Raw genomic sequence first — 21,171 nt, forward strand, 5'->3', positions numbered from 1 at the left:
CCAGAGCCCTGACCCCCTCCTGCATATCAGCCCAGAGCCCCCTCCCACACCCTGAACCCCTCATTCCCAGTCCCACCCTGTAGCCCTCACCCCTGCACCCCAACCCTCTGCCCCAGCCCTGAGCCCCTCCCACACCCCAAAGCCCTCATCCCCAGCTCCGTTGGGTCATGGGCACCAACAGTTTTCTTCAACTGGGTCCCCAGAAAAAAAGTTTGAAAACCACTGACTTAGATGGTTTGCTAGTCTGAGTCCCTGTAGGGCCCGCGAGAGGAACTAGCCCCGCCTCTTTGCCTCCGTCTCCATGGCACCCGGGAGGGGGCCTGAAGCAGCATGGTCGCGGATTAATTACATCACCCACTTTCTGAGGTCGCGTCCATCCGAATAACTAGGTGACCGTAGCCTGCCTGTCTCGAGCTGAGAAACTCGGCCGTGAGGATGGAATCGCGTCCGCCTCTTAATCCTCATTCAGTATTGAAACACTGGCGCCCCCAGTCCCTGCACGCCCCGGTGATGCACACACGGAGGGAAAGCGGGCAGGCAGCGAAGCGGGCACGCAGCCAGGGGGCTTTCAGTGCCGCAGCCGCGGGGCCGGTGGAAAGAGCGGACGCGCGTTGCAGGGGGAGGGATTTCTTTAGTCCCCGCCCCTTGCTCGTGCACGGGGGAGGCGGGGTGGCCTCTCCTCTGGGGCCCATGGAGCTGCCCACCATCCACAAGTGTCTCCAAGTGAGTGAGCCGCGGAGGCTCGGGGGCGGATGCCTGCGAGGGGCGCTGAGGCACCGCAGGGGCGGGTGGTTCCCAGATCCAGCGACTCAGCGGCCGGCGCGGCGATACTGGCCCGGCTGCGCCTGTGAAAGGCGGCGCTGGCTGAGGTGCTGCCCCTCAGTGGCCACTGCCCAGTCCCCGCTGCTCCTCCAAGGCAGAACGGGCCTTGTGGCTGCCGTAGCAACGCCCCCGCTCCCGCGCCACCAGCCGCGTGCCAGTTTGGTGGGAAACGGTCTCACGTGCCGCGGCTGCCTGGGCCGGGGGCAGGAGAAGGAAGGGCGGGGGCGGGGTTGCTCCCGCCCCGCCCCGCCCCGCGCTGGGCAGGGCTCTGTGGATTGGCGCGTTCACTGTGCTTCCCCCCCCCCCCTTGGGCTCAGCTAATTCGTAACCCCCGTTCGGGACTTTCGCACCGCGCCAGGGGTGAAAAACCCTCTTCAGCTGGGGAAATGTGAGTGTAAACCACAAACACTGGCGGGGGGACTTGGCGGCACAGGTATTCCTCCATACTCGTTTTATCTGCCTCTTCCCCCAGTTAACCAGACTGCAAGTCCATAGTGCTGTTATTCTTTCCCGTTGATGTACAGTATGCGCTACTGTTAGCTGCATTTTCCACTACATGATAAATCTAGGTATCTGCTTAAGGACCAAGTCCATCGAGTCACTTTACTCACATAAACCCTGATTCATCAAGGTACTGAAACATATGCCTACCTTGGTCTCAGAGTTCAGTGGGATTATTTCCAGACTAAAGTTAGAGTTGTACATTTTTTGCAAAATCAGGCTCCTAATTCCAGTCATGCAATTGGTTCCATAGGGGTCAGCCTGCATGGATATAATTAGGACCAGGTGCTTAGTTTGTAACTACCTTTAGGATAAAAGGAGATGAACACATTAATTGCTCACAGTGACCACTTGGCATTTAAATGGTTAAGCTATTTATGTTGTTTTCATTGTGTTTATTTAGCTCTTGCATGTTTCCAACATCTTAAATTGCTCTCTTGCTGATTAGAAGATGAAGTGTATGATGCTGTTATTTATAATAGCTGAACATAAACTTCTTAAGATCTACCAATCTAGTTATCATTTGGATTTACAATATCCTAATTCATGTAAAAAAAAAAAACCCATTTGTACTTTTTTATATTTAAAACTTGTCTTATAATAAACTTATGACCCTGATCCCACAAACACTTATGGCATCCTTAACTTTACTTGCTTGAGTATCCCAATTGACTTCAGTGCAACTACTTATGTATAAAGATAATCAAAATCATAAGTGTTTACAGAAATAAGCCTAATCATATTAGAATAGTTGGCTGGGGAACAGTACTGCAGAAAAGGATCTTGGGGTTTCAGTGGATCACAGATTGAAAATGAGTCAACAGTGTGATGCTGTTGCAAAAAAGGCAAATGTCATTCTGGGACATACTAACAGGAGTGCCATGTGTAAGTCATGGCAGGTAATTCTTCTTCTCTGCTTGACATTGATAGGGCCTTAGCCAGAGTACTATGTCCAGTTTGGGATACCACATTTAAAAAGTGTGAACAAATTGGAGAGAGTCCAGAGGGGAGCAAAAAAACCAGCCAAACAAAAAACGACTTGGAAAATATGAGAGTGAAAGAATTGGGCATGTTTGGTCTAGAGAAGAGAAGACTGAGGACATGGACATAGAACCATAGAACATCAGGGGTGGAAGGGACCTCAGGAGGTCATCTAGTCCAGTCCCCTGCTCAAAGCAGGACCAATCCCCAGACAAATTTTTGCCCCAGATCCCTCAATGGCTCTCTCAAGGATTGAACTCACAGTGCTGGGTTTAGCAGGCCAATGCTCAAACCACTGAGCTATCCCTCCCCCCAAGTCTCATTTGAAGACATGAGAGTCTTCAAATATGTAAAAACTTACAATAAAGAGAATGGTGATCAGTTGGTCTCTATGTCCACTGAGTGTAGGAAAAGAAGCAATCATTTTAGTTTGTAGCAAGGGAGATTTGGGTTAGATATTAGAAAATTTTTCCTAACGATAAAGACAGTTAAGCAGTGGAATAAGCTACTTAGGTGAAAATAATATAAATATATAAAGTGCTTTTCATCCTAAAGCTATTTATATACTAAGAGCTTCAATGGGACTAATCATTTATAAAGCTTAATGGGGGAGAGATAGCTCAGTGGTTTGAGCATTGGCCTGCTAATGCTCGGGTTTTGAGTTCTATCCTTGAGGGGGCTATTTAGGGAACTGGGTAAAAATCTGTCTGGGGATTGGTCCTGCTTTGAGCAGGAGGTTGGACTAGATGACCTCCTGAGGTCCCTTCCAACCCTGGTATTCTATGATTCTGTGATAAGCACAAGTGTGTCTGCAGAATGGGGGCCTATGTTTCAAAGTATAGTCCAACACAGCAGTTCTCAAACTTCATTGCATCGTGAGCCCCCTTCTGACAACAAAAATTATTACATGACCCCAGGAGGGCGGACCGAAGCCCGAGCCCACCCCAGTCCTGCTGACCCGAGCTGTGGGGGTGCCCAAAGACTTCTGCCCTGAGCAGGAGGCATGTAACCTTAGCCTGCCTTTCCAGGGCTGAAAGGCCCTGGGCGGTGGGGCTCAGGCTTTGGCTTTGGCCCTAGCAAGTCTAATACCAGCCCTTGGGGTCCTGACCCACAATTTGAGAACCTCTGGCAACAGCATGCATATCTTCTCCCTCTTCTCTGTGTATAGAAACATATTTTTCACTTGATGCACTGACAAAATAGAAGCATTTGGTACTGATTAACTAAACTGTACAGAGGATATTATATCTTTTGTGTAAATCCTAAGGAAAGTGTGTTCGGATTCATTCTCCATAAAAATATTAAGCCAATGGCTTTCTGAAGTACCTTGCTTTATGCATATGAGTGACCCAGGGTAAACATACTGGGGTTTATAAAAATGAATGTTAATCAGAAATGTTAGGAACCCACATTAATATAGCATTTGAAAATTTCATTTGGTAAAATGTTTTTCTCTTACTTTCCAGCTCAATAATGAAAACGAACAGCTACTTAGGAAGCTGAAAAGGCTGCGTAGAAAAAATCAACAGCTAGAAAATGATTTGGCTCAGATCCAGGAGAAACTGCATCTGGAGCAGTTAATGCATGACTATGTCACAAGCAGAGAGTAAGAATTATTATTTCCCTGGATTAAAGTCTCGATTTGAGACTAGGACCTGTATGCAGGGATGACATTGCCATGCAGAACTTGGGTACTTGTCCCCTGATGCCATCTTTTAGATCAGGGATTCTCAACCTTTTTCTTTCTGAGGCCCCCCAACATGCTATAAAAACTCCAGGGCCCAGCTGTTTTTTTGCATATAAAAGCCAGGGCCAGCGTTAGGGGATAGCAAGCAGAGCAATTGCCCCGGGGCCCCATGCCACAGGGGGCCCTGCAAAGCTAAGTTGCTCGGGATTCAGCTCCGGATGGCTGGGCTTGGAGCCCCAGGCTTCAGCACTATGCGGTGGGGCTTCGGCTTTCTGCCCTGGGCCCCAGCAAGTTTAATGCTGGCCCTGTTTTGGCAGACCCCCTGAAACCTGCTTGTGGCCCCCAAGGGGGCCCCAGAGCCCTGGTTGAGAACCACTGGTTTAGATGAGCCATTAAACATAATTTGTTCTGTTTATCTTTGTTGGCGGTCCGTGCAAGGAAAAAAAGGGATGATAAAAGTCTTGGGGCACTGCTCAAAAAAGAGTAGAGGGCAAGCCTGGTGCTCTGGACAAAATTCACACTGTCAATGCAACAGCAAGTTCTAATATCTATCTCTATGTATGTGGCTGCTGCGTTTGCTTACTCAGTGTGAAACCAGTATCCAACTTAGTGTAAAGTGCTCTATGTTTATTTACCATCAAAATATCCATCAGTGAGTGTAATGTGCAATACTTTAAATATGTGCAGTATTTTCAGGAGGACTTTCCATACAGAGTGAAAAACATGAGAAGTGTAAATTTGTATTTTGAGGTGAAAGGAAAAAATGTCTTCATTTATCCTTCCTACTTTAAAATGTCGCATCACCGTTCTGAAATCTGTTTGCATTGTTGAGTGGGAGAGAGACCATCCTTAAGCTGTTGCATTTATTTCAATTAAGTGTTCAGGTTCAAACAGAATCCCACTTATGGCACGAGGGAGGTGGCAGTCACAACAAGGAAATGAAAGTAGCAAGCAAAAGTGCCAGGTAAGTTCTTCTGGGGACTTGCTTATTTGCAAGGTTAATGAAGCATGTCTTCTCTCACTGGAACTAGCATACTTTAAGGAATTTATATGGTGATTCACTTCTCTTGGGTAGAATATGGAGTATATTATTCATGAGAAATGTCATGGGTATATTAGATGTTGCTTGGAAGTAACTTTCAGTGTGTTTGAGGGAATTCAAATTCCTACATTATGCTATAGAAATGAAAATTCATTTTGTTTAAGTGTTGAGAAAGGGAATGCTTTGACAATGCTTCAGACAATGAAAGTAGAGAAAAATATATAAGGCTTGAGTAGAAATTTTCTCCACAACTCACTCACTTGGGAAAAATAGAAGGAAGTGAGGAAGCTTAGGGAAAAATGGAAAGAAGTTAGGAAGCTTGTGTAGAGGAGAAAGATAAATGACATAATTTGAGGTTAGGAATCTAGAAGTATTAAATGTAAGTCATTCGTTGGACAGTGCACTGTCCAATATAAAACCACAGCAGTTAAATCATCCTATTGCTTTAGTATGTTATTCTTTGAACAGGAAGTGATTTATTTTACATTGGGGTTTGTGAGTTATTTCTGGATGTAAACTCTCATAACTGGCTTGTGATGTGAAGGGTACAGTTTTAGTTCAGTTCCCAGAAGGAGCATTAAGGCTGTCATCATGCTATTTGTAGTGCATACAGGGGCTGCTTTGCTTGCACGGAGCCCTATTAAGTTCATTAAGTCCATATAGTGTAGCAGTCCATTCATGCTCTATCAGTTGCAGGATTGGAGTCTTACATTTTATTTGTCAAGGTTTTGGATCAAATTAAAGATTTGAATACATATTTTGTAGGACAATAGTTATTGGGAAGTCACCAAGAATTTGCCTAAGTGGTTGGAATTCTCCTACCTTTGCTAATATCAAATGTTCATAATTAAAAATCCGTTTCACTGAAGTCTGAATTATATACAGTAGTTCCATTGACAAGAAGGAAGGAGACAGAGCCAATATGTTGATAAATGGTTTGCTTTTTCAGCACTTAAAATGAATCTAATTTATACGGTGTTTCTAGCCTATCACTATTTTCTCTATAATAGTTCATGATTATCCTTATTAAGGAGATAGTTGTAATGCATGTGTGGTAATGTTTGTCCTCCTGTCTTTTTATTGCACTATTAAAACTGGTTAGGTGAAATAGGAAACAACACACGCATGCAGTCATATTTGACTTTATAGGTGAAATGTAAAAAAATAAAATCTTATACACCCTGAATATTTCTCACTCTCTCTTCTCTAACTCTAGCTATGAGGTGTTTCTGTGAAAGTTAATAAAATATGTTTAATATGCCAAACATTCAGTATAAGCACCCTATGTTTCATAAGACTGAGAAATAACTTTATCCATAAGAAACCTTCAGCGTTTGTATGTACAGGTTTATAGAAAATGGAGGTTTTATCATAGGATATGTCTACACTACAGGATTAATCCGAATTTATATAATTCAAATTTTGGAAACAGATTGTATAAAGTCGAATGTATGCGGCCACACTAAGCACATTAATTCGACGGTGTGCGTCCATGTACGGAGTGTTGCACTGTGGGTAGTTATCCCATAGCTATTCCATAGTTCCCGCAGTCTCCCCCGCCCATTGGAATTCGGGTTGAGATCCCAGTGCCTGATGGGGCAAAAAACATTGTCACAGGTGCTTCTGGGTACAGCCTCACCCCTCCCTCCATGAAAGCAACGGCAGACAACCATTTCGCGCCTTTTTTCCTGGGTGAACACTGCAGACTCCATACCATGGCAAGCATGGAGCCCGCTCAGCTCAAGACAGCAGTCATGAACATTGTAAACACCTCGCGCGTTCTCGTGCAGTTTATGCTGAGCCAGGACCAGAAAAACGAGGCGAGGAGGAGGCAGCAGTAGATTTACCCACTCCAAATTGATTCCCGACTGACCGGTAGCTGTCTGGCGTTGCAAGCTTCCACAGGGCTATCGCCACTCGCTTCTCAACTGTGAGGGCTGCTCTCATCTTGGTATTCTGGTGCTTCAGGGCAGGGGACAGCAAGTCACAAAGTTCCATGAAAGTGCCCTTACGCATGCGAAAGTTTCGCAGCCACTGGGAATCGTCCCACACCTGCAACACTATACGGTCCCACCAGTCTGTGCTTGTTTCCCGGGCCCAGAATCGGCGTTCCACGGATAGAACCTGCCCCATTAACAACATGATCTCCAAAGAACCGGGGCCCGCAGTTTGAGACAATTCTGTGTCCATGTCCATGTCCTCATCACACTTGTCGCTGCGCTGCCGTCGCTGCCTCCTGGGGTGGAATGGGACGGTGTACGGAGCCTCCTCCCCCGCGTTCTTACATGTTTGGGTGAGGAGGCTATGGAACATGGTGAGGGCGGAGGGGGGTTATACAGGGGTTGTAGAGGCACTCTGTTATCCTGCTGCCGTTCCTGAAGCTCCACCAGACGCCAGAGCATGTCTGTTTGCTCACGCAGCAGCCCCAGCGTTGCATCCTGCCTCCTCTGAACTTCCTGCCGCCACCTCTCATCTCGAGCGTCCCTCCTGTCCTCACCTTGGTCCCTCCTGTCCTCACGTTCACTAGCTTCTTTCCTATACTTTGAAACCGTGTCCTTCCACTCATTCAGATGAGCTCTTTCACTGCGGGTGGATTCCATGATTTCTGCAAACATCTCGTCTCGCGTCTTCTTTTTTCCGACGCCTTATCTGAGATAGCCTTCGGGACGGAGGAGGGAGGCTTGAAAAATTTGCAGCTGCTGGAGGGAGGGGAAAAAAGGAGAGAATTTTTTAAAAAGATACATTTTGCAGAACAATGCTTATACTCTTTCACGGTGACCAACACTATTCACATTACATAGCACATGTGATTTCTGTGCAAGGTCGCATTTTGCCTCTTAATATTGAGTGCCTATGGCTTTGCTGCTAGAGATCACAGAGGCAGGTCCGGGCAACAGAATTCGGCTTGCATGCGGCCATGGTAAGCCATTGTCTTTTGGCTTCTGCGCCCTCCTTTCCCACATACCAAGCAAAGCCCGTTGAGTGCTGCGGTTTTCCTGTTAACCTTCAGCAGCAGAAAACAAACTAACTCCCCTCATCCAATTCTCTGGATGATCGCTTTATCCCTCCCCCCACCGCGTGGCTGGTATCAGGGAAGATCCCCCGCTAGCCAAACGCGAAAAGCTCTGGGCCAATTCCCCGCCCCCCTGCGCTTGGCTAACTGCAGGGAAGAATTTCTTTTCAGCCACAGGCAAACAGCCCAGTAGGAACGGCCACCTCTGTCCCCTTAATTAAATTCCCGTATTTCAACCAGGTTACCATGAGCGATATCACTCTCCTGAGGATTACACAGCGAGATAAAGAACGGATGTTGCTTGAATGCCAGCAAACACCGGGACCATACGTTGCCAGGCTTTGTCATGCAATGATACCAGATTACTTGCTGCAAGCATGGCGTGGTCAAGTGTCCTACCATGGAGGAGGGAATAAGGATGCACTGCCCAGAAACCTTGTGGCAAGGCTTTTGGAGTACCTCCAGGAGAGCTTCATGGAGATGTCCCTGGAGGATTTCCGCTCCATCCCCAGACACGTTAACAGACTTTTCCAGTAGCTATACTGGCCGCGAATGCATCCCAAGTCCTCAGGGCAAAGTAATCATTAAAAAATGCTTGATTTTAAAACAAGTTTTATATTTTAAAAGGTAAACTCACCTGAGGTCCCTTCCATGGGGTCATGGTCTTGGATACTGGGTTGGGAGGGTACTTCAGTCAGGCTGAGAAAAAGATCCTGGCTGTTGGGGAGAACGGAGTGCTGGGTGCTCTCCGCAAGCTCCTCCTCCTCCTCCTCTTCCCCGTATGCAGAATCCTCAGGTGTAGCTGATGAGATTACCCCTGCCTCGGAATCCACGGTCAGAGGTGGTGTAGTGGTGGCGGCCCCCCCAGAACTGCATGCAGCTCGGCGTAGAAGCGGCATGTAAGCGGCTCTGACCCGGAGCGACCGTTTGCCTCCTTTGTTTTTTGATAGGCTTGTCTGAGCTCCTTGACTTTCACGCGGCACTGATCTGAGTCCCTATTGTGGCCTCTCTCCATCATGCCCTTGGAGATTTTTTCAAAAGTTTTGGCATTTTGTCTTTTCAAACGAAGTTCTGCTAGCACCGAATCCTCTCCCCATATAGCGATCAGATCCAGTACCTCCCGTACGGTCCATGCTGGTGCTCTTTTTCGATTATCGGCCTGCATGGTTACCTGTGCTGATGAGCTATCTGTGGTCACCTGTGCTCTCCACGCTGGGCAAACAGGAAATAAAATTCAAATGTTCGCGGGGCTTTTCCTGTCTACCTGGACGGTGCATCCGAGTTCAGATTGCTGTCCAGAGTGGTCACAATGGTGCACTGTCGGATAGCTCCTGGAGGCCAATACCATCGAATTGCGGCCACACTAACCCTAATTCGAAATGACAATATCGATTTTGGCGCTACTCCGCTCGTCGGGGTGGAGTACAGAAATTGATTTTAAGAGCCCTTTATTTCGAAATAAATGGCTTTGTTGTGTGGACGGGTGCAGGGTTAAATCGATTTAACGCTGCTAAATCCGAATTAAAGTCATAGTGTAGACCAGGGCAAAGTGTCTGTTTCAGAAAGCACAGGGTTCTTCACATAGCCAGTTGCATTTTGTTCTCGGTAAGAGCCCAATCCAATACCCACTGAAGTCAGTGACCTTTGAGTCAGGCTTGAATAGTCCAATCCTTAATCCATGAAGTCATTGGGTCTACTCATATGAGTAAGGGTTGCAGGTATGAACCATACATTACTGTTCTTTGTTGATGTGTAGCATACAGTTTTTTATGTGTATGTATTTTGGATTTATTTCGTATGAATGTTGGTATTTGAATGGGCATATTTCTTATACACAAGAATACCAATAATTCGGGTTATTACCTAAGATTATGCTCTATTTCTAGGAGTTAATGAACATATTAATGGTGTAATAGGAGAAACATCCATGCGTATTCACTAGTTCAGTGGTTTTCAAACTTTTTTTCTGGGGACCCAGTTGAAGAAAATTGTTGATGCCCACGACCCAACGGAGCTGGTGGTGAGGGGTTTAGGGTGTGGGTGGTGCTCAGGGCTGGGCCAGAGGGTTGAAGTGTGGGGGTCCGGGCTGCGGGGTTGGGCCAGGAATGAAGGGTTCAGGGTGTGGGAGGGGGCTCTGGGCTGGGGCAGGGGGTTGGGGTGCAGGAGGAGGTCAGGGCTCTGGGTTGGGGGTGCAGGCTCTGGGGTGTTGTCAGGGATGAGAGGCTTGGGGTGCAGGAAGGGATTCCGGGTTTGGGGGGGGGGGCTCAGGCCTGGGGCAGGGGGTTGGTATGGGGGAGGGGGTCAGGGCTGGGGCTGAGGGGTTTGGGGTGCAAGAGGGGCTCTGGATTTTGGGGGGGACTCAGGGCTGGAGCAGGGGGTTGGGGTGTAGGAGGGGGTCAGGTCTGGGCTGGGGAAGAGGGGTTTGGGCTGCAGGAGGGGCTCCAGGTTTGGGGAGGCTCAGGGCTGGAGTAGGGGGTTGGGGTGTGGGAGGGCTCAGGGCTTTGGGCTGGGGGTGCAGACTCTGGGTTGGAGCTGGGGATGAGGGGTTTGGGGTGCAGGAAGGGGCTCCATGTTTGGGGGTGGGCTCAGGGCTAGGGCAAGGGATTGAGGCATGGGCATGGACTTATCTCCAGTGGCTCCCGGGCAATGGCACAACCGGGGTGCACCGCAGACCGTCCTGGAAGTGGCCAGCAGCTGGTCTGGGTCCTAGGTGGAGGCGCACGACTCTTGCCTGTAGGATCTCCTCTCCGCCCCCCCCCCCCCCCCCAGTTCTCATTGGCCGGCAACCAGAGTGCGGAGCTGGTGCTTGGGGCGGGGGCAGCACAAGGAGCCCTCTGGCCTCCCTGCCTAGAAGCCGGACCGCTACTGGGGCACAGCGCAGTGTCGGAAAAGATAGGCACTAGTCTGCCTTAGCTGGGTGGCATCGCAAACGGGACTTTTAACATCCTGGTCGCGACCCATGGATTGAAAAATACTGCACTAGTTAATCTATGGACCTGATTTATGTAGACTCAGAGATATGAAATATAACTACAATCCAAAGGGTTTCCGTATAATTAACACATTACCAAATGTGAGCAGGCTTTTTTTTTTTTTTTAGGTTCTGGTATGAAGGAATAAAATGGTAGTTTCCATGCTATATTCAGCAATTCATACATTTTTTTCTGTTATTAGAATACTTCAGATGTATAATAACCTGCAGAAACATTATGACAGAGAAATCAAAATAAACCAGGAACAAAGTGAAACAATTAAAAATCTCACTGTAAGTAGTGACTGTTCAGTTTATTTCAAATAATTTAATGTGACACTTAAGGATAAGTTTTGAGCTTTCCTAATATTTATATAAATGGTCATGAATATTTCTCTTTTCATTCTCTCTTTAAATTTTCTCTCTTTTCCTTGTTGAGTTCACAGGTGAATGGTCTTATTTTGACTTTAAGAGTAAATTCTGTCACTGCTCTCTTCGGTCCACGACTTCAACGTTGATTGCCTTTAGGCTATTTTTGTAGATATTTGTAAGAACTGGCTCAATCTAACTGGAGTTAGTGTTCATTGTGTTGGGATAAACACCATTTTTGCTATTGCCAGAAAAAAGAGTTGCATAATTGTTAGTTTAAAAACTTCATATTAATATTTCATAGTTAAACAACAAAACAGATTTAAAAAATCCAGTCATGTAAATGTAGCCACTAGATAGGGAAAATTGTTGTATTTTAGTATTTACTTTTAAAAATGTGGGACGTGCTGTATCTGACAATATTACGTAATATTTCAAACTAATATTTCCCCAATACATTTAAATTCTTTAAGTGCCTCTTCAGATTTATGCACTCTGATTAATCATTTTTCAAAGTAAAGTGTCATGGTTGTTTGGCTGATATCAGTAAGTTCAGATCAGGACCAGTGTAAAATGTTTCATTTTTTTTTGTGGGAGGAGGGTTGGTATTTCTTATCTGTGTGTATGTATTTATAACAGATTTTTGAAAAAAATTGGTGTTTGCAGGATTTGCCTCTTATCCTCCATGGTTTTGCTGGTAAATCCTGTTCAATTTAGATACTGGGAGCTTTAAATTGGTGCTAAGAGATATTTCTAATCACATAAATCTGAGATTTTTTTTGTACACTTCTGCTTTAAATTTTCTATTTTTTTTTTAAACATAGATTAAAATTCATGAGCTAGAGCATCAACTTCAACTACAAAAGCAAAGAATTGAGCAGCTGGAATATAAAAAGGTCTCCCAGAAGGACAACACTGTTTCTGGAGTAAGGACTCCAACAGCAGAGAGAGAAGTAACATTTTCTCATAGATGCATATGTAAAAAGAAGGAAGCCTGTTCTTGCAAATATTTAGGTAATAGCTATGTGTGGCAGTTTACAAAACAAACATTGACTCCCTGCTCTGATGCTTTTATATATGTCATTTCTCATCAAAGAGGATGCATTTCATCCTAAAACATAGGGCTCACTCAAGGCAACATGCTTCATTTAGCCATTTTTCAAAGCTTAAAAGCACTTCAGATACTACAATAAGGGCTATGTGAAAATGGCCCCCCTGATCAATAGATCTACGATTTAGTCTTACATTTTTTTTATTTTAGTGACAAAAAACGTTTGCTGCTTTTTATTTTTGCTTAGACCTATAAAGCCAATGTAGCTCTGGGAAAGTAGCTGTAGTCTCTATATCTTGTGTATCAACATTATTTACTATGTTATAGTCAGCTGTACCTGTACAAACCCATTGGAGGCAGTCTTGTTGCACAGGTATGCAGCTTCATACTTTTGACTTCAGAATCTTAATTTTTGGTGATGATGTATGAGGGAGAACCTAGCCAGATCTAACCTCCCTCTCCCCCCCCCCCTTTTTTTACAGTAAACTGGTCACCTTTGTATGGAAGCTAAGAGACAAACCTAGACCCCACACAGTATAATTTTTATTTTCTAGAATAGAGCAGAGTGGAACAGGATTTTATCTAACTAATGGAGGAACCCGTCAGAGGAATAGTTTATATATAGAGTGCCCAAACTACTGTGACATCAAGGTTTTTATTTAAAGCCAAGAACTCACTGCAATTCTGAAGTCCTCAAATCATCTGTGAGAGTAGAGTTTATGATTGTTGGATAGAATGCTAGCAAAGCAAAAATCTCAGAATAGGCTTTTATAAAAATTTACATAAAAACTATCCCACTGGCAGATCCTGTGATCTCGTAGTGGTTGGAAATGTGTAGGATCAAATTTTTAAAGGTAAATTATTTTTTTTCTAAAATACTGTTATGCAAATTACTGCTCATAACACCAAACACTGGATGTAGTATAATATGATTATGACAGATGTGTGAGAAGTTAATTGTAATGATTAAAATATGAATTTTTAATTTGAATGTAGAGCTATTGCTGCTTGAGATTCAAAAGCTGAAGAAAAAAAATGAGAAGTTGTCTAGAGAAAGGAGAATGCAAAGAAATGAATTACCTGGATTAGACAAGGTAACTTCCTTTTAGGGTAAATTTCATAATAGACAAATTTATAAACTAACTTCTTAGTGTATATTAGCCATAGAAGAAGTACTTGCTGTTGTACAAATGGACTCCAATATGTGTTTGCTTGTTAGCATTTAAAACGTCTTTGGTTTAATCTCCTCCATACACACTTGTTCAGGAAGAGGAGTAATTGGAATTCAGATGAACTTTTGCTTTTACCTGCTTGATTCTCCTGTGAACACGCTTTTATCTTGGGTGACTTCTGTCTCCAGTCCTCCACCTTCTTGATAAATCGAGAGATTATTTTCTCCGTGTTACAGAGAAACTGACTGAAGTGTAAATCGATTGACTTAGTTCTGCCCAACAGATAGATAATTGCATTGAGAACAAAAACAAATTTCCCAAACTAAGTATCCACTGCTGCTCTGTAATATTTGTGAGCAGAGGATTATTCTCCCATGGAGTTAATTATTCCTAGGGCAGGACTTTTCACTCTTCTTTGCTGGGCTGTTAAAATTGACATTTAGACCAAGGGGGAAGGGAGTTAGTGGGAAGTGTTGGTAATTCTTGAAATGAGATGGTAAGAGTTGGAGGGCTAATCTTACTGTTCATCTCAGTTATTGAAATATCCAGATGAAAGTTTTCTTCTTCTTAAGCAGCAAATTTCCTTTCAGTTTTTTTTTTTAAGATTTTTGTGTTTGCATAAAGCTAATGATTTCAGCTCGGTCCTTTTGATTGGAGGACAAACATTAATCCATTGGCTCTTGGACTGGGACATTTGTAGCACATGCTGGCATCATTGACGTTCAAATGATTTGGGAACTTCAGTCCAGTTAGGTGCTTTCGTAAATTTTATGCTCGGCGTGTAGAGAGTAATCCTAATAATTGTATAGTCATGAATGTTCGTTGAAGAATAAATTCAGATACTGATATAACTTTTCACTTGTTTTCAGTATTAACTTAGTGCTTCCTCTTGAAGGAAGTACTGCCTTGTCCTGTTATTCTCATCCGCTCCAACAGGTTTTCAGCTGGGTAGTACTTACAGATCCAGCAGGAAGTGATATTAGTGATTTATGGTGTGTGACTATTTTCTAAGAATTGTTACGAATCAATATGGCCCAGCCTGATGTTTTATTTAGGCGGTAGGGTTACGACTGTGTGATTGAAAATCTCATATTTCAGATGAGAGATCTGTCTGAGGACCTAATTATTTGTCACTAAGGTTGTTATTACTGATATATTAGTAGGTGAAAGCCTGTGATATCACATGGCATGGCAGTTGGGCCACATAATCCACAGTCTATGCAGCCTTTCTCATACAACCAATACAACCGTTGCATGCAAATTAGCTATAGAGGAAGGGCGGTGATTGGTTGAGTTACCTCTGATATCACAATGGTCTAGGACTCGTGGCTTGGCATAGATACATGCCTACTGTAGCTACACACCACACAGGTGTAATTCATAAAATCAAAGTGGCTGAGAACATAAAAATTGGACAGTAAAACAGTGAATCTGGTGACATTCTGAACAAAAAGAGCTCTCAGCCATGCTTGTAGCTGTTTGTCTCCTCACGCTGACTCAATGGACATTGTAGGCTTCACAGTGACATACAGAGTAACAATTGTGGAATTTTATTATACAGATGACTACAAGATGTGTGTGGCAGGTTACAAAACCAACATTGACTCCCTTCTCCAAAGCACTTAGTCAAAGTAAAAACAAGAGAGGAAAACAGTAAAATCTGGAGGCATCTTTATCATGTAGTCTCTTTTGAAAGTAATAGATTCTGTGTCACCTTTCAAGCTAGAGTTCTGGGTGATTACATTCTGCCTACTATTGCTAAACTTCCTCTGTAAGTGATTGGGATATGCTATTCTTTTTCTGTCCTAAACTCTGAAAGATTGCCTGTGCAAGTCATTGCCTTGATTCCTCCATTACTGAAATCCGTATCCATACCTTAGTCTCCTCTCTCCTTGACTATTGCAGTTCCAGTCTTTACGGACTCACTCCTAACTCTCAGCTCTCCAGACTCCATGATGTGTGGAATTCTGCTGTCTGGCTTTGGCAAATATAGGGAAATGTAACTACATTTCCATTATCAGACACCTCTTTTGGCTCCTGATTCACTTTGAGATCCCATTGAAACCCCTTTGGTTTTTTAAATTTTCACTGATTTGTTCCCTGTGTCTTTGTGGACTTTGTTTTCTCTCTTGAATCCATTTTACTATCTCTGTCCACACCACTGGGTTTGTGTGACTACCTTTCCTTCTTGCCATTTAGAACTACCTTTTTGTCTTTCTGCAACATTGACTCTTCTCTCCTTTCCTTCTCTCTTAATTTCTCTTGCTGCTATCGTATTTTTTACTTTACTTTTATTATTTGTCTGTAAAATATTTTGAAACTGTTTGTATGAAAGATGCTATATGTATAAAAATTGTAAGCTGTTGTGCAGTATTGCAGTTAACTGTCACATCTCAGTTCAGATGTGGTTGCAGCCTCACTGGTGACCAAAGTGATTCCTATGTGTATAATTTGAAGAGTACTCTGAGGGTACGTCTACGCAGCCCACAGCAGTGAGTGTCAGAGCCCGAGTTGATAAACTTGATGTCGCTGTGTAGACGCTTGTGTAGATGCTCCGGCTCTGAAGCCCACCTCCCTCACCAGGCTTCAGAGCCTGAGCTCTGGCCCAAGCTGCAATCTTTATGCAGCTGTTTTTAGCATGTTAGTGGAAGTTTGAGTCTATCGACTCGGGCTGTGAGACTCGCTGTGTCTGTAGGCTGAAGAAGGGAAAAATTTTGACGTATGACCATAACCTTCCAATGGCTAATGGGAAATGTAACTAGAAAAAAAAAGATGAATACTGAATTTTCTTTTTTAGGAATTTTTCGACGAGATAGAAGATTTAAAGTATGCTCTACAAGAATCAATAAAACTGAATAATCAGTATGAAAAGTGCTTGAAACACATAAGTTCAACACATGGATTTGCTTTTGCTGCACCTTATACGACTATTACTAGTTACAAAACTTAATTGAAATTAAACATTCCATTTAGATTTTTAATGTTGAATTCTCTCCCCAAAACACAGACCAACCTGGTTACCAGGTTAGCACTTCATTTTCTACAATAAAATCATGACTTCCTTGACTCGAACATGCAATTTTACAGTGTTCTGTATCTTTTACGATGACCTTGTGCCTTTGTTATATAGTTTTTGAATAAACTGTCCTTTTATCATTTTGTTTAGAAATTCAGTGGTTCTGTTTCATTTGTTTAAAATGGATGTTGCAGGAATAAATAATGTGCATTTTTTATAATCTTTGTATTTAAATTTGACTAATTGTCCAGCCTTGGCATTTTATTATGGTAGACTTCATGGCCTTAATCGTCAGTTGTGGTAGAAGATCAATGCAGCTGAGGAGAGGCATTGCAAAGGTGGTTTTAAGGTGCTGTGCAGTCAGATCATTTGGGTGCAGGGGAGTAGGAAACAACTTGCCCCATCCCCACTATCCAAGGTCGGAAGTGCTACAGTAATTCTATGCTACTTGAGCTTCAGCCAAGCAGGCGAAATATCTGAAGGATTAGTGCCCTGGCTTTAGGGTTGCTTTGTGCTAGCAGTTTGATATAAAGCTGCCCTAACACAGCCTAGGCTCTGGCCTATTATTTGTAAGCTCACTGAGGACGCAGTAACCCCAAATTCCTAGTTTGAGTTGGTCCCTGGAACATTTTACCCAAAAGTTCCTAACTGCTATCTTATTCTACGTGTTTGTTTACTCTTTTCATGACAGTTTTTTCCTTATTAAATAAAACAGCAACTATCTGTCCATCAATTGGCTGGTTTCTCAAGAGTGTTTTACAGAGAGACTCTTGGACAGATTTGAGGGAGGAGAAGATGGTGGCTTTACATATCAGTTTTGGGAAGGTGCTCCCCCAAGTAAAGGGCAACATGGAAGAAGGTGCAGAGATGTTATGGTCAAATTCTTTATTTTTCCAAATTCATAGGGTGTCCCATATGAATCTTTTACCATTGTAAAAATATACAGCGAGGAGGAAACACCTCACAACGGAGTCATTCTTCTGTCATCCCTGGCAGAACCCTGCGGTTTGCAAAGTTTGCTGAATAATTCAGAAATCTTCATTATAATACATTGCCTCTGCTTGAGCTATTTAAAAAGAAGGTGAAAACCTTGCTATCCCTTTTATCATACTGTCTTAAAACTTTCAAAACAACTATTGCATCATTCCACTCTTTTAGAATGAGAATAAGCACAAGTCCTTTAACCTTTCCTTAATTAGATTCTTCATCAAAGGTCTAGTTATAAACAACACAATCATCTACGCTGGGATATCTAGTGGCAATATGGTTGTCCTTTGATGTGGTTAAATCATAATTCCATTTGGCAGTGAGATGGGTCTAACTGCCTGTTAACTGTGACCTTCAAATCATTCTAATGCTACCTGTCAGAAAACAGCTATCCTGTAACCAGGGCTGCAAACATGGTGTGGATTTACTGTGGATCAATATACGACATCCAGTCTTCCTCAAAATAGCTTTTATAGTCGAAAAAGAGAGCAGCTACAGCTGTGAGCCAGCATTTCAGCTGCGATTGAAAACAGCCAACTAGAATTCAGCTGCAGCTGGCCAATGACAGAACCTCTGGGTTGAATTGTAAAACAGCCAATCCGGATCAGTGTTTCATTTGGCTAGTAAGAAGAGATGTCATGCTGCATTCCTGGCTGTTAGTGCCAATTATGCTCGGCTGGTCTCGCGATGTCCTTTCTGTAGAAGCAAACTGTAACCCAGAAATGTGTGCACAGATCAGACACCTGCGGCAGCCCTAAAATCTGCAGCACAGCTCCTAGAATAGCAACAGCCAGGAGCAGAAACACTGGAGCAAGTGGTATTGCAGGGAGGATTCGCCACCCCGTCTGTTGGGGGTATTGTTTTCTACTATTGCTGATGTCCTTTCAATGGCAGTTCCACCAGGAAGATAATTTTCGTGCACCTGGCTTTTGGTTGTATTTTCCTGGATTATCGTTTGACTGAGGACTCAGCTCTTTCATCCCCTCTTCCCCGTAGCTCTTTGCATGCAGAGGCACTAGTGAAAGTTGATTTGTAAAATGTCTTTTAATGAAGAGAGAGGCTCCCGGAGAGCAGTAGAACAATGGTTATGAAACTGTCGGTTTTATTTGCCTTTTTTCTGTTAAGCATGGCGTGGATTTGTGAATGCGAAGGATCTTGAGGGTTTTTTTGCCTTCCATCTTTTACGTGCCTTAGTGCAACTCAAGTAACTTACTAACATTTTCTATTAAACCATATAATACTTTGGCAGCCCTTTGATAGTTTGTGGTTCCCTCGTAACAATCTATACAGCAGGAGGTAAAGGTGGAATCCTGGATTTGCACGGTAAGGCTTTGTGTGGTATGTGCCTGCCTAACAAACGTTTCTGTTTTACACTTGTCTCTTCAATATGGAACATGCAAACAGGATCCTGTGGTTTTATAATGCTGACCTTGATTAAAATGCTAGGTAAGAATGATGTTAAAACAAGGGTAACCCGGCCTCATTTGTAGCTTCACAGCTCAGTGAGTTTGTAAAGTGGCCAATGGCTTTTTTTTTCCCCCCCCTTCCCTCTCTTGAAGCAGAGATTAGAGGTTTTTCTGTAATTGTAGTTTACTTTTCCAGTCATCTAAGTATACTTTATTGACCTCTTGTTCATAGATCTTTAGTTTCTGTGGTTCTGACACGGCCATGCTAGCACTGATGCTCTCAGCACCTTTCAGGATGGGGTCCCAGTGAGAAATGTAAGCAATATGAAGAAAGACCTGACTGGCTGAAAGAAGAATGACTCCGTTGTGAGGTGTTTATCTACTGCTTCTATTAGACCTCCTTATTCCCTCTCCCTTCCCCCCCCCAGTAATTTCAGATGTCTACTAAGGAAATTGGAGTTTTCACTAAAGGAAAGGGAAAATCGTTGCTCAAAGCTTATTGTTTCTGCTTGTTCTGATTTTTATACTAAGTAGCTTGCAGTATGTTTACAAAAACAAAAAAATCCACCACCTGGATTCTTCTGAGGTCAGGAAGAACTTCTCCTAAAGCCTTTTATCCACCATTGGGTGGATAAAAATGGATTTTTTTCCCCCTCTACAAATCAGATTTAAAAAAAAATTAAATTTAGTGTTGTTTTCAAATAAACCTATGTTAAGAACTAAACTTACTGAAATCATTTAAATAAAACATTCAAGTAGTACATGTTTGCTGCTGAAGTTTTAAAGAAACACCACTGAACTGCTGGATGTTCATTCAACTAGCTCATTTCAACTTTGAATGAACTAGTTACTGAAAAAGCAGAAAAGCTTATTGTGCAGAAGGATGAGATCTGTTTGTTCTAAAATCTTGAAGTAGATATGCAGAAAATTCATTATCTCACGCACCTTGTCTCTCTTTTTAAAATAAACAGTAAGTTTATCAAAACATGTTTTGCATTTAAAGCTTACTCACTCCCCCCTTATGTATCCAGAACATTTAAGGTAGCTATATTCAACTGATAATATTTTAAAAAGCTGGTTTTGTACACTTTTAATTGAATTCCAATTTCCATCCAAATGCTGCTTGACATAAATCACAAGTAAAAAAAATTAACCATAGTCTAGTACAGGGGTAGGCAACCTATGGCACGCGTGCCGAAGGTGGCACGCAAGCTGATTTTCAGTGGCACTCACACTGCCCGGGTCCTGGCCACCAGTCCGGGGGGCTCTGCCTTTGATTTAATATTGAATGAAGCTTCTTAAACATTTTAAAAACCTTATTTACTTTACATACAACAATAGTTTAGTTACTGGTATATATTATAGACTTATAGAAAGAGACCTTCTAAAAACGTTAATATATATTACTGGTACGTGAAACCTTAAATTAGAGTGAATAAATGAAGACTCAGCACACCACTTCTGAAAGGTTGCCGACCCCTGATCTAGTAAATAAGAAAAGCATCATTCATCATTTTCCAGCATAAAAATGTAAACATTAAGAATCTGAATAAATGTATGTTAAACTATATAATTTCTTACACTAAATCTATAAATATTTATTTACCCTTCTAGTTAAGAAGTGCCAAATTTAGTGTGACAGCTATATTTCGTAGCAAATCAACATGTTTTAATGTCGATCAGCTTTTCTTTAGGAAAACAACTAAAAAGAACAAATGCAAAACAAGATTAAAATCAAAGATTTAAATCAAAGTTTCCTGTTTGATGATTGAAATCTGTAATTTAAATCAGTCTACTCTGACTGTTAAGGAGATTTTTGTTCCTCCTTCTGAAATATCTGGTACTGGTCTCTGTCAGACACAGGGTACCAGATTAGACAGACCATTGATTTGCTTAATGTTGTAATTCCTGTGGTTCCTAAATTTAATTTGGGTCTAGGATGTTGCATTGCTGTTACAGTTCTTGTATCATAACTGAAGAATATCATATAACTATGCATTTTCTTCATAATATGGCTGTTGTCCCACAGGACAACTTGTGAGAGGTAATGACCCTATTCATAGTGTGAAGAAAGGGAGAAAATCAAGTTTTAACAGGTGACAACAAACAGAAGAACAAAGAGGATATTTAGCATGTACTTGGGTATGCGTGGA

The 21,171-nt window shown here is 42.8% G+C and overlaps 1 protein-coding gene across 8 annotated transcripts in view; it reads left to right on the plus strand.

Moving 5' to 3' along the window:
• The first annotated feature begins 582 nt into the window (after positions 1-582).
• MPPE1 (metallophosphoesterase 1) overlaps positions 583-21,171 on the plus strand; it is a 41,683-nt gene continuing 21,094 nt past the window's right edge. The window contains exons 1-2 of one of the 8 annotated variants that reach the window (XM_042843195.2): positions 18,230-18,935; positions 19,251-19,389. The gene's annotated coding sequence lies outside the window, so the exon portion shown is untranslated. Of the gene's footprint in view, positions 724-13,433; positions 13,532-18,221; positions 18,936-19,250; positions 19,390-21,171 lie in introns of those variants that run through there. The other 7 variants (XM_042843203.2, XM_065585250.1, XM_042843198.2 and 4 more) reach the window with 7 other exon arrangements.

The sequence above is a fragment of the Chrysemys picta genome, chromosome 2 (assembly GCF_011386835.1).
Source record: "Chrysemys picta bellii isolate R12L10 chromosome 2, ASM1138683v2, whole genome shotgun sequence".
Lineage (NCBI taxonomy): Eukaryota > Metazoa > Chordata > Testudines > Emydidae > Chrysemys > Chrysemys picta.